The sequence below is a fragment of the Lissotriton vulgaris genome, chromosome 6 (genome assembly GCF_964263255.1).
Source record: "Lissotriton vulgaris chromosome 6, aLisVul1.2, whole genome shotgun sequence".
NCBI classification, from domain to species: Eukaryota; Metazoa; Chordata; class Amphibia; order Caudata; family Salamandridae; genus Lissotriton; species Lissotriton vulgaris.
Genome location: NC_141694.1, coordinates 413285975 through 413299544, shown reverse-complemented (window position 1 = coordinate 413299544; position 13570 = coordinate 413285975). Strand labels below are relative to the sequence as shown.

The following is a 13570-nucleotide window of genomic DNA, read 5'->3' as shown; positions in this document are numbered from 1 at the left end:
GGTGGAGGAACATAGATCACCTGGAGAACTGAAAACTCAAGGGATATAGACCCAATGAAAATGCTATTCACCTAACTGATAGAGCGGAGAATCAACATATACCGCACCCTGGGTTCATATGAAGGAGGGTATCCAGTACAGAATTCGTAAGACCCTGGAATATGTAGACATGTGATTCATTCTCCTCTGCTTATGATTGAAGAAGAGCTTAAACAGTTTGTTTAATTTGCAGTGGAGCTCCGTAACCTGCGATCCAACACATGCAGACTATGCTAGTGTGTGCATTAGTGCATGTTCACAGGGAGAGGATCAGGGGGTACGCTGGTGTAGCCGGGGAGGGGAGAGTGAACAGGCGGCTCAGGGTGCGCTTGGTCCGGGCATCGCTTGTGTTGCCTGCGTGGGGTTCCGCGCCATCAGTTTGTGTTTGCTTAAAGTCATGTAGGAGCTTCGCCCTTTCTAAGGAGATAGGACGCTTTTGTATGCCTCGAGCTTCCTCCTGGCTAAAAATGTCTTCTTCCGCCGCTGCCCACTTCTTTACCGCCCCCCACCAGGCCGCTATTGGTGGACCCTCTGCTGCGCGCCAGTGCATTGTAATACTACTTTTTGCTAGCAGGATGGCCAACAGGGCAAATTTGGTCTCTACCTTCTTGCGCTTCTGGCGCCTAAAAATGCCTAAGCACATGCCTCCCATATGTGGAAGTCCGTGAGGCTTGTGACTGTTTCAAGTGTGGTGTGTACCGTCACCCATAGGGATTGTATTACCGGGCACGTCCAGAACATGTGTATAAAGGGAGCGTCCGGTGCGCGACACCAGGGGCATTCGAAGTGGGAGGTCGTGAAAAAACGCTTAAGCCGGGCTGGCGTGAGATACACGCGGTGTAGCACATTAAACTGGACATTTTTAAATCGGTGGTTGCGGGACACCTTTTTGTGATGCTCTAAGGCCCGCGACCACTCTCTGTCATGGAGGTCACGGCCAAAGTCCTCCTCCCAGTGGAGCCGTAAGCGCGTCAGTGGTATGTGTGTTAGTTCAATGATGGATTTGAAGATCCAAGTGATATGGTGTCTGCCCGCCCCCATATGTAGCAGTGTGTTCAGTAACGGATGAGTCTTGGGTTCCCCATCCCTTAGGTTCCAGGTCCGTCTGCAGTCCGCCACCAACTGCCAGTGTAAGAGGAATTGACCGGCTGGAAGACTGCTTCCCTCGGTCAAGCCTGCGAATGAGAGCAATTGACCATCGGAGAACAGAGGTCTCCCGCTGAGTAGAACTCACTACCTTTAGGGAGTCCCACCAGTGGCAATAATGGGGAATACAGCGGGGAAACCCCAGGACATATGGTGGATCCGCATGATACAGGTCCTGGCCGTTTTGACCAGTAGGGGTGAGTCGGGTTGAGGTGGAACCTGGAAGGAGCATTCGTGCCAGCTCCGGGACTGTTAACTGTCCTTCTTGGGCTTCTCTTTCCCCGAGGTTCCGGTGTGCCGTCCAGCGTGACATCCACTGCAGGTGTGCCTCTAAGAAATAGGCCTCAAAGGACGGGGGGCGCCCATCCCTCCTTTATTACGAGGCAGTGGCAAGGCCGATAGGGCCACCCTGCAAAGGCCCTTCCCCCAGATCAGGGAGATTAGTAATGAGTTAAGCTCTTGGAAAAAGGACCGTGGTGGCCGTACCGGAATATTAGTGAAGTAGTAAAGCAGACAGGGCACCATTATCATTTTGGATAAGGCCACCCTCCCGATGGGAGCCAAAGGTAGGGTCCGCCAGAAACTAATTTGGCTTTTAAGTTCAATGAGGGCTTGGTAGTGGTTGCCTTCCAGGAGGTCCCGGGGTTCATGATAGAGCCTGATACCCAAGTACCGAGGGTCGTGGCCGTCCATGCCAGACTCTCCGATTCTAATTTCTCGTTGTGGGGAATTCGGGTGCAAGGGATAGATAGAGGATTTTCCCCAATTCACAGGCAACCCTGCGGCCCTCTCGAAATCTGTGAGTGTGGACCAGAGGGAGGAGAGGTCGGCCGTAATATCTCTAACATAGATGAGAAGATCATGCGCATAAAGGGAGACGCAATGGGTTCGACCTCCCAGTGGGATGCCCCAATGTACGCCCACCTCCCGTAGCCGCACCGCCAGGGGTTCCATGGCGATGGCAAAGATAACCGGGAACAGGGGGCACCCCTGGCTCTTGCAGTGCATGATCGAGATGGGAGAGGATATGTAGCGGCTTATTCTAACCCTTGTGGAAATGTTGGTGTATAATAGCCGAGTATATGCTATAAATTGGGCTTCAATGCCCACCCGTCGAATTGTCTCAAAGAGGTACTGCCACGCTAGGGTATCGAATGCCTTCTCCAAATCCAGAACGAGGCATGCCGTACGAGGAATTCTGTCCCGGACCCCGTCCTGGACCTGAAACAGACGGCGTATTTTTGGGAGGTGTTTCTCCCGGGGACGAACCCACTCTGATTCATGTGTACGAGTCTGGGCAGCATCTGAATCCTCCCTAGAATTTTACAGTCCGACGTCAGGAGAGTAATGGGGCGGTAGGAGGATCGGAGTAGAGGATCCCGATCGGGTTTTGGAAACGTTACCAGCACGGATTCACACATGGATTGGGGGAGTTTTCCCACCTCCACTGCCTCCCGAAAGAGTATGTCCATCTGCGGAACCAGCTGCTTAGAGAATTCGGAATATAGTTCTATTGGGAACCCGTTATGTCCTGGTGCATTGTTTTTGGCTAGGTGGCGAATGGCAGATTTGAGTTCCGCCGGTGTGAGAGGATCATCCAATGTCTTGCATTCCTCTTCAGTAATTTGGACTATGGCGTCCGTGGCTAATATGTGCTGGATGTGTTCCCCCCGGTCTTTGGTCGGTTCCTTGTAAAGCTCAGAGTAATAGTCAGGGGAGGCCTGCACGTATACCACGTCCCCCAAGGCGTTGCGGATGCCTGTAATCAATTGCGTTAGTGTTTCTTGGCGAATGAGCCAAGCTAGTAGGGTGCCGGCGAGATAACCTTCCTTGTGAGCTCTAGTGGTGTATGTGCGAAAATGATAGCGCCGACGATCAGCACATGCCTCCTTGTACATGGTTTTGACCTCCGCCAGCTGCGCAGGGGGAAGCTCCTGCTGATCCTCCTCTTTAGACAACTGTGCCACTTGTTGTTCTGCCCTGAATACCGCCCTCTCTAGTGTTTGTTTCACTCCAGTAATTTGCCGTATGCACGCCCCTCGAAAGACCACTTAAAAAGCGTCCAATTCTAGGGACCTCGTGGGTGTAGTGCTTGTGTTTTCAGAAAAGTAATTTTGAATAGTGTCTGATTGCTCGCGGTGGAACACTGGGTCCAATAGGCAGTCCCTGGGGAGGCGCCAAGTGGGGATCGGTGGGACGGGCGGCCGCCATGTAAGGGAAACCATGTGTGCGTCGTGATCTGAGATGGCCCTGCCCAGGTAGTCCGAGTGTCTGGTGCGTGGAAGGAGAGATTGTGTGCACATGAAGCGATCCAAACGGACCCGTAAGTTGTGTGGGATCAAGTGGAAGGAGTAGATTTTGGTGGTCGTATGTGTGTGCCGCCACGCTTCCGCTAGGGACCAGTGGGCTGTCCAGGCGCGTAATGCGGCCATCTGCGCGTGGGCTGGGGAGTGGGTGGTGGGAGGGTGGGACCTGTCCAATGCAAGGTCTAGTGAGCAATTATAGTCTCCCCCAAGTATCCAGGGGGAGTTTGTGAATCCTGCCAATGTATTCGGTAGTGTTTCCCAAAATGGTGCCTGGACTAGGTTAGGGGCATAGATGCTGCTTATGAGGATTGGCTTCCCATCCAATAGCCCCTCCAGGAATGCATAACGACCCTCTGAGTCGACACCCCTACCGGTATCGCGGAAGGGCACTCCATGCCGGATCCAGATCAGTGCTCCCCTCGCGAATGCCAACTAGGTCGTGGCGGAGAAGTGGCCGCGCCATTTTTTCTGAAGTTTGCCTCAATCTTCCTTAGTGAGGTGGGTCTCTAGAAGGTATATAATTTGTCCCTGCTGCCTCTTAATATATGCATAGATCGCATAACGTTTCCTGGCTGTGTGCATCCCCGGAACATTTAAGGTTATAAATTGAAAGTCTGCATGTGCCATACTGGATACGACATTATGTCACAACGGCTCTGGGACCCTGGGGGGGAGGCTCCCCGCACCTTGAGCTGGTGGATACTGCGTGCAAAGCTGTATAGAATCTGCAGTGTGCGCCCCTGCCCTGAAGATGGGAGACAAGAAGAGAACATGGTGTAGGGGTGGGTGAACTATGAACTGGGATCGGGTAACGTTCCCAATACTGGGGACCTATCGCCAAGGCAATACGTCCAAACAAACCCTCTGGAGAAGGGAGAGCGTGAACAAGCTGTTAACAACAATGGGGTGGCGGTTCGCGAATGCGAGGGCAGTCCAGGGGCGGGACTGTGAAGGATCAATGTGTGTCCTCTGGTCCCCGGTCGATACGGGACATCAGTACTTGTGTAGTTAGGGAGGGCTGTGGTAGCGGAGGGGGTGCTCGACCTGCCCATCATAGGGCTATTCCGCATCTGTTTGGTGCGAAAGTCTTTAGAAATCGTTTCCATGGAAGATCTGGTCGTGTCATCTTGATCGGCCTCTAACTTATGAGATCTGCTGTTTGGGGGGTGACTTGCGGTAGGGTGATCGAGTCTCCCTTGGATATGATGTTTCGTTGCTGTTGTCCTTGCCCGCCGAGGAGAACAGCCGCGGGGTTCTGTCCAGGTCATCGGAGGGCGTAGAGGCTTGTAACGCTGTCACAGCCCGCAGGGTGTCACGGTGCTCTTGCATGATTTGCTCCAGATCGGGGAGCCTTGCGTGGGGTTCTGCGCCGAACTGTTCTCGCCATTGCGCCCTTTGTTTGGAAAACGTTTCCTGGGTCTCGGTGCCCTGTGTCTCTGTCTCCGCTCTGTTCCTGATCCGGGTAGTTGCAGGCAGTGCAGGTCCGCTCAGTCCCTGGCTTCCTCTGCACATGTAAAAAGTAGAGCCATTGTAGATAACTCTGAGTCTGGCTGGGAATAATAGGGAATATTGGATGTCATTGGCTCGGAGTCGTCGCTTCACTTCTAGGAAAAGGGATCCCTGCTGTTGCACTGCTCGTGCGTAATCCAGAAAGACCATCACCTGCTTGCCCTCAACCCAGAGGGGTCCCAATTGCCGGGCTGCTATGAGTACTGCATCCCGGTCTCTGAAGTGGAGGAATTTCGCAAGCATCGGGGGGGGGGGCACTCCTGGTTGGGGCCTGCGTGGCGGAACTCTATGGGCACGCTCAATGGAGAAAAAGGCTGACCGGTCGGCGGTTGGAGTGAAGGATTTCACCCATGCTTCCATGTGACCCACCGGATCTTGCCCCTCAATCCCCTCCGGTAGTCCGAGCACCCGAATGTTACAGCGCCTTGAGCGCCCCTCCAGGTCAACCACGCGCTCCTCTACAGTGGATAGGCAGGACAGGACATCACGTGTGGTCTTTTGTTGATCCGTGACTGTAGGTTGCAGGTCTGCCATGATCTTTTCCCCATTGTTGACCTTGTCAGCCAGCTTCCGATGACCATCCTTGATGAGGCTGATGTCAGTAGTTAGAGCGCGTAGTCTCTCCTCCATAGATGCTCTGGAGAGTTCAATGGCCGCCAAAACGCGATTTAGCTTATCCGAGATGGACATATCGGATGGGGTCGCTGCCAACTTGGTCCCCGACTTGGGTTGGGGCATATTTTCTGGCGCTGTCTCTGGTACCGTGGTGTGTTGCGTGGCCCTGGCTTCCCCATCGTGCCTCCTGGGACGTCTCACCGACCTCCGCTCTTGGGTGTGGGTATGGAGGTGCTGGTGTGAACGGTCACCCTGCTGAGCCCAGTCACCTCTGTTGCTGCGTCTGGGTGAGCACTGTCCCCTGTCTGCGCTGTTGGGTTGGGTGGGCACACCAGGTATTCGATTGGGAGGTGATTCCCCCACTCCGCACCCGGTGGTGAGCACCGTAGGGGTCCCTTAGTGGGGCGCAGCCGTTATGGGTGTAGGATCCCCGCCCCGCGCCCGCCGTCCACGTCAGTTAGTGGGTTGCGCAGCCGGAGGGGGCCCAGATCGGTGTGCACCCTGATGACCTGTGGGCCGATCTGGAGCGCACTGTGTGTCCCTGTCCATGAGCCATTGGCTGGTGAGGGCTAAGCACGCCTCAAGGATCCAGGCAGCGTAGAAGTCCACCATCTTAGGGTCAGGCAAGCTTCTAATAAGGCTTTGCGGTGGGGGGTACCACGCCCACTCTCCAGCAGCAGGCCACCCCAGGGGGATTCCCCCCCACCGCTCACCGTCTGGCAGGAAGGGCAGCGAGTCCCCAGGTGGGGCAGATCCCCGCTGTCGTGCTCAGGAGGATATCTGTTCGTGGGCGCCGGCCGCCATTTTGAGGTCAGGCAGCCCCTGTGGTAACGGTGCTCTGGTGTCCTGCAACCCGGGGGGGTGACCCAGACCGGTGCCCCAGTCTACAGCTGCCTCTCCCCCTAACGGTCTCTGCCGTTCGCGGTAATCAGGGAGGTCCGCTTCAGCCGTCCCCGCCCGCTTCAGCTTGCGCGGCAGGGACGCGGTGACCCGTTTCACATGCAGGGTTTCGCTGCGGTGTTGTATGTGACGGGCATTGCTGCTGGGCCCCCAGGCAGTCCCAATGACCCCGGTCCAGCCTCTCCGATCTTATAGGAGGCACTGTGGGTCGCATCTCAAGGTTTTCGAGCACCCCCGGGAGGCGGAGAAAAGCGCGTGCGGCAGCCATCTTACTGCCCAGCGCTGGGTCTCGCAGCTGCAGTGCTCTTACTCGCTGTTCTGGTCCTTTTCCGCGGGGCCCTCCACACCAGCAGATGCCCCGAGAATTCTGGAGCCTGGATGCCCGTTTCTCCACCAGGGCCAACACTGGGAAGTAGCCGATTAGTCTGCCCGGTCAGGAGCCTCAGCCAGGCACGACCGCCATTGTAGCCCGCTTGGCCACGGCCGAGCCCATTTGGTACATTGTGTTGGTGAAAGACTGAATTATTGAGTCTGGCCTTTAACTGAAAATGACATGAAAGAGGATAGAGGGGAGGAATTTGGGACACTGTTCACATACTACATCTGATTAGATTACAGCCTCCTCTCCGGTAACCAACATTTCCTTCTGTCAAGACCTCCAAAGTAACCCAAAGGTTGTATGCAGGACTTCATAAAACTCCTTAATAAATAAATACACAGCCATTCCGTGTTTATTCTTTAAAAATACACTTAGTGCTTACTATTTAATCACCTTTTCGATCCATTCCTCACCTACCGAACCTCAATAAACTGTGCAGACCATGTGGGCAGGTTCGGTAATTGTGACAAGTAAATGCTACAGGAATATGTGCAAAAATGTGCTAATGTTTCGTGTGGAGGACTTGTACGGTTTCCAAAGGGCTCGGTCTCTGTTGTTACTTACAGAAGCCACAAAGGCATACACACCTTATAATAGGAACCCACAATTCCCTGAACTAACTAATATAGGCTTGGGTAAGCAAACTCCTTTCGCCACATCCCTGTGAGCTGATGAATGTTTCTCTTTAAAGTAAAGTAATTAGTGCTTACTATGTAATCACCTTTTCGATCCATTCCTCACCTACCGAACCTCAATAAACTATTTTCTATTTGTATCTGTTTCATTTATAGAGCACCCGGCATGTCGGAAACGAATCCGCTTTGTGGCGCTTAACACACCCCAAAACAGTACTGTTTAAAAGAACACAATTAAAATTGCGGTACAGCCTGAAAAGCTTAAACCAAAACCAAAAACATAAACCGCCATGGATAAAATAGCCAGGTAAACTGGTGTAGTCATGCCTCCATTTCTATCCAGATCCAGTATGTTTCTTGGAACCTTACAACACTGTACCCTTGACTGCTGCCAAAATCAATGCTTAATTTGCTGAGTTGTGAAATGGCTGTCTGTGAGTCTGCTATTGGCATTGAATGTTCAGACGCTAGTTGCATCTTTGTACACATTTAAATTGATGGGCTTGTCCATGTTCTTAGGTGGGCATACATTGTGCGATTGTACTGGATAATGATATTTCCTGTTGACAAACACCATGTTTAGTGTATTTCATAACTGGCCGCTTTGTTTTATATAGAGAGTTTTGAGTATCACATACAATAACATTTGAAGTTACTCTCATTGTGACAACTTCAAGTATAAGTATTTTGCCAGGATACAAACTAATTGAGCAAAGAAGAGAGTCTAATGCATTCCCGTACAATATTCTCTACCTATAATGAAGGTTTGCATAGAAATTACTTTCTTGATTTTCAGAATTTATGTCTCCCTAAATGTTTGGGTTTTGGGGTGTCTTGCTAATGTATGAGCTGAGTTCCATTCTCCTGACAACAGTGCTAAACCAGTCTTAGCTATCTGTTACCTCGCAATCTATTGGGTGCTGTTGTGACTGGTTTCAATTGCTATTTTGGTAAGAATAGATTTAATCCAATAAAACTTTGTGCTACTCATTTAAAAAAAACATATTTTATTAGTTTTATTCCATGAAATAGGTCAGCATCTAAATATTTACCATTCAACAGTTGACTAGCGCATTATGCATGTCATTGATTACATATTAACAAGTGCACAATACTGCATCTTAATCTCACAGTCTGACCAAACAACGAAATCCCTCCTACCTCCCACAGCAACCTTCTATTCCCTCCCCCACCCTATCCCGGCTCTCTTCTGTAGTAACACATCTTATATAGTTTCGATGACACATAAAAGAAATAAAAAAACAAATTAGAAAGCTGCAACGTACCTGGCTCAAAACAAATGCCAAACAAGACAAACTTCACCTACAGAAAATTTACAGATTAGACAAGTAAGCTTTGAAAAAAGCTAAGAAAAGATACTATTCAGACAGAATTCAAAATGCTAAATGTGCAAATAAAGAATTCTATAAAATACTCAATGAATTTCACAAACCAAATCGCCTAGAAGGAACTCATCCTGTTATTCAAGATTTCACAGACAAACTGGCAAATTGCTACACTGACAGAGCAGACACGTTGCACCAGCACTAAACCTTTGACAAAAAAACAATCCAAAAATACTCAAACCAAGCCTCTCCGTTCCTTCCAAAACATCTCACACGATGAATTTATGGACCTGGTCAAAGCAAGCAGGCCTGCCGGAGCCCTTCTGACCCGTGTCCACCACAAACTTGCAAGACAAATCTTTTAACAACCTCTGCTGCCACTCCAGTAAGAAGAATCATCAATGATTCATTAACTACCTGAATATTTCCAGAAGAACTCAAAAAGTCACACATACGCCCTTTATGGAAGAAGACAAACTTGGACCCGCTGAACCCTGACAACTACAGACCCATTACAAATGGACCTTTCCTGGGCAGACTGTTAGAAAGAGCAGCGTTCACCCAGATGTCACAGTTCATTGAAGAAAATGACATACTTTCAGACTTCCATACAGGTTTCCGTCCGGTAAGAGGCACAGAATCTACCCTCCTTGCCATATGGAATGATCTGGAGAACACAGTTGACCACAACAGGGTTGCTGCGCTACTCCTCGCGGACCTCTCTGCTGCCGCTACGACGACTCTTAGAAGCCTGCATGGAGGGAACTGCTTTAGACTGGATCACCTCCTATTTTCGAAACAGAACTAATGTCATCCGTACCCCACCTTTTTCATCCAAACCATACTCCACAAAAGCAGGGGTCCCTCAAGGCTCTGTCATCTCGCCCATGCTTTTCAACGTCTACATGAAGTCATTACCAGTACTGATCAATCAATTTCACCTCACGTGCTATAACTATGCAGATGACACACAAATATCGAAGGAAGTAAGAAACCTCGGAATGAACATGGACTCCAAGCTATCGACGAATGCCCAAGTAGACAAATTAGCAAGATCAAGCTTTGTCACTATAAAAACGCTGCGACAAATTTTCCCTCATTTGGGATTTCCACACTAGGTCCAAGCTACCATATCCCTTGTTCTGTCCAAACTCGATTACGCTAATAGCCTCTACCACGGATCACCTTTAACAACCATGAAAAGACTACAACGGATTCAGAACGCGGCTGCCAGGCTACTCTTGCATATCAAATACTCGAGATCACATCTCACCTGCCTTGAAAGCCCTGCATTGGTTACCGGTTGCCAGAAGATCAACATTCAAGCTGCTTTGTATCACCCACATAGCAATACATGGAATGGGACCGCTCTTCATCAGGAATAAAATTACCAAATACATTCAACAAAGGAACGACCGCTCTAAAATGGCACCTCGCCTCAAAATCCCAAGATACAAGAAAAAAACCACGGGTGGCACATCCTTCTCTGTTCAAGCAGCCAAAGTATGGAACTCGCGTCAGGGCTCTCCTGATCTCGTGACAGATCTTTGTCAGTTTCCGGGATGGAAGGCTGAGGGTGGACTCCACTGAGTCGATCACGAACCCTAAAAACACCACCTTCTGAGCCGGTATGAGGGTGGACTTTGCCTCGTAGACCACGAAGCCCAGGCTCTGAAGGATGTTGACTACTGCCCAATCCTGCATGAACGCATCCGTGGCATTCGCCAGAGGGTCCGGCCTCCAGCTGAAGAACCGGGGAATCTGGAAGTCCAAGCGGGAAGCGAAAAAGTCCACAGAGAACGGGCCCCAGAGGCTCTGAAGGTCCGCAAAGACTGAAGCTTCCACAGGTTCACGTCGTGAAAATGGCGTGAGTGGAAATCCGCCACTTGGTTGTCCTGACCCGGAAAATACTCCGCGGTCACTGAGACATGATGATCCAGGCCGTACTGCCAGAAGTTAGCTGCTAGCTCTGATAGAACCTGCGACCGTGTGCTCCCAAGATGGTTGATGTACCGGACGGCCGAAATATTGTCCATCTTGAGGAGAACACAGGATCGGACCGAATCCCTGGTCCAGCATCTGATCGCGAAAGAGCCCGCCAGGAGCTCCAAACAATTGGTGTGCAGTTGCTGCTCCTGTGGAGACCACACACCTCCGGTAGTGAACTCTCCATACCGTGCGCCCCCAGCCGGATCTGCTGCCGTCTGATTCAATAACCAAATCGGGCGCTGAACCGAAGATCGCCCGTCCATTCCAGGCTTCCATGTTGTAGACCCACCACTGGAGCTCCCCTCTGGCGTCGGTGGGGAGAGTTACCTTCTGAGAGTAGGACAGACCCTTGCACAGATGGCAGGCCTTGAGACGCTGGAGGGCCCTGTAATGCAGAGGGCCCGGGAAGATTGCCTGGAACCAGGCTGAAAAAAGCCCCATGATCTGGGCAAGTTGCCATAGAGACAGGCGAGACTGCGTCAGGGCTCTCCTGATCTCGTGATGGATCTTCGTCAGTTACCGGGATGGAAGGCTGAGGGTGGACTCCACTGAGTCGATCACCAACCCTAAAAACACCACCTTCTGAGCCGGTACGAGGGTGGACTTTGCCTCGTAGACCACGTAGCCCAGGCTCTGAAGGAGGTTGACCGCCATCTGAAGCTGCTGCGATAAGGCCCGGGGATACTCTTACCTTACTTTAAACTATATTTTTGGGCCTCTGTAAACTCTGTGCTGTAAACAACGCTACAGCACTCTGTTCGACTCTACTCTACACCTAGTACTCTATGCCACTGCACTCTACTCTGCCACGGTATTCTGCACCACTGCATTGTACACTTCTGCACTCTACACCACAGCAATACTGCTCCTAATACCAGTGCACTCTAGTCTGCACCACTCTACAACACAGCACTCTTTCCTGAACCACTGTATATCACTGCAATTTATGCCACTCTACTCTACGTTACAGCATTCTATGCCACTCTACTCAATGCTACTACACGTTATTCACCATCATACTTTATGCCACTGCACTCTTCTCTGTGCCACTGCACTCTACTTTATGACACTAAACTCTACACCACAGTATTAGCCTACGCCACTGCACTCTATTCTCCACCACCTGCCACTCTACGCCACTGCAATCTATGCCACTCTACTCCTCCCTGCACCACTTTACTTTATTCCGCTGCACTGTATGCCACTGTACTCTGCTCTGTGCTACTGCGCTCTATGCCATTGTACTCTATTCTACACCACTGCACTCTATTCTACGTCACTGCAGTATACACCACTGCACTCTGAGCTACTGCATTCTACTCTGCACTATTCTTCCCCACACTTCACTCTACGCACTACACTCCATGCCACTGCACTCCATACCACTGCATTCCCTGCCACTCTACTCTGCACCATGACACTCTACGCCACCCTAATCTACTCTGCAACACTCTACTTCATGTCACTGCACTTTACTCCATTCTCCTCTGCACCACTTTACGTGGCTGTACTCTACACCAGTGCACTCTTCTTTGCACCACTCTACTCTGTACCACTGTACTCTACTCTGCCCCATTCTCCTCTACACCACTGCACTCTATGCCACTGCACTGAACACCATTCTACTCTATTCCACTCTAAAGCTCTCGACACCACCCCAACCCACTCTACACCACTACTGTACTCTACTTCACTCCACGCTGCTATACAACATGCCGAAAAGACATTGGCCAATAGCTCTCGCTGGCACAACCTATGGCTTTGCCAGCGCTTGATGATGTTTGGGGCAAAGTCACAAAGGTATATGAGTACTACTTTAAGTACTAGAGAATGTCTTTGGGAGTAGGCCTTTTACCATTTAAGTTGCACAAAACGCAATACATCTTTTCACTTGTACCTCTTAAAAGGAGAAGCAGTGGCAAAACCAGAATGTTTATATTAGGAACGGCCTGAAAGTCGTAACGGGAATATAGAGACACGTCGGCTTCGGGCAGCTGTGCCCTTCAATGATAGCTGTATCTCAAAGTGTCCTACCAAACAGCAGATGAGAATAGCTACACTTCTGACCACAGTGTGTGTATTAAGAACATAACCTGTGGAGACAACAATGTGCAAAGTGTACACAAGCCTAGTCCTTGTGTGTGGAATACAGTCGACTCATTTTTTCTTTTAAATAATTATTTTGTCCTTCCAGAAAACATCAGGGCGTAATTTGAAGCGGTTATGAAGTCCAATCACTCTTTGGAAACCCCAAATAAAGTAACATAATGTTGAATTACAGGAGTCCATCAGGTATGTCCTTGACCGAGAAAACACTTTAGATGAACAATATCTCACTGGTCTGTCAGTATATTTCCATCATCGGTGTTCTCCTCTCAGCAAAGACAAGATCAAATTCCATTCTAAAAGCTAAATAACCTAGGGCCCGATGTAGGTAGGGCTTTACCGATCGGTATCGGCCGAAAATACCGATTTATGGCCCTTACCGATCGGTAAACAGCCATCGAGATGTAGGGAACCAAAAACAGAACGAATCGGATAGAAAACCGATTCGGAATGTGTACCGAATGTGAAAGAATCCGATACGTACATACCGAAAATCGGATATGTAACGAATCGGAAAAACACCGAATCGGTTACAAAGACCGAATCGGTCCATGTACCGAATCGTTAGTGACACCGAATCGGAAAATCACCGATTCGGTC

The 13570-nt window shown here is 50.3% G+C and overlaps 1 protein-coding gene across 1 annotated transcript in view; it reads left to right on the top strand.

Moving 5' to 3' along the window:
- ELOVL5 (ELOVL fatty acid elongase 5) overlaps window positions 1-13570 on the top strand; it is a 515314-nt gene that overhangs the window by 272172 nt on the left and 229572 nt on the right. The gene's annotated exons all lie outside the window — the stretch shown is intronic.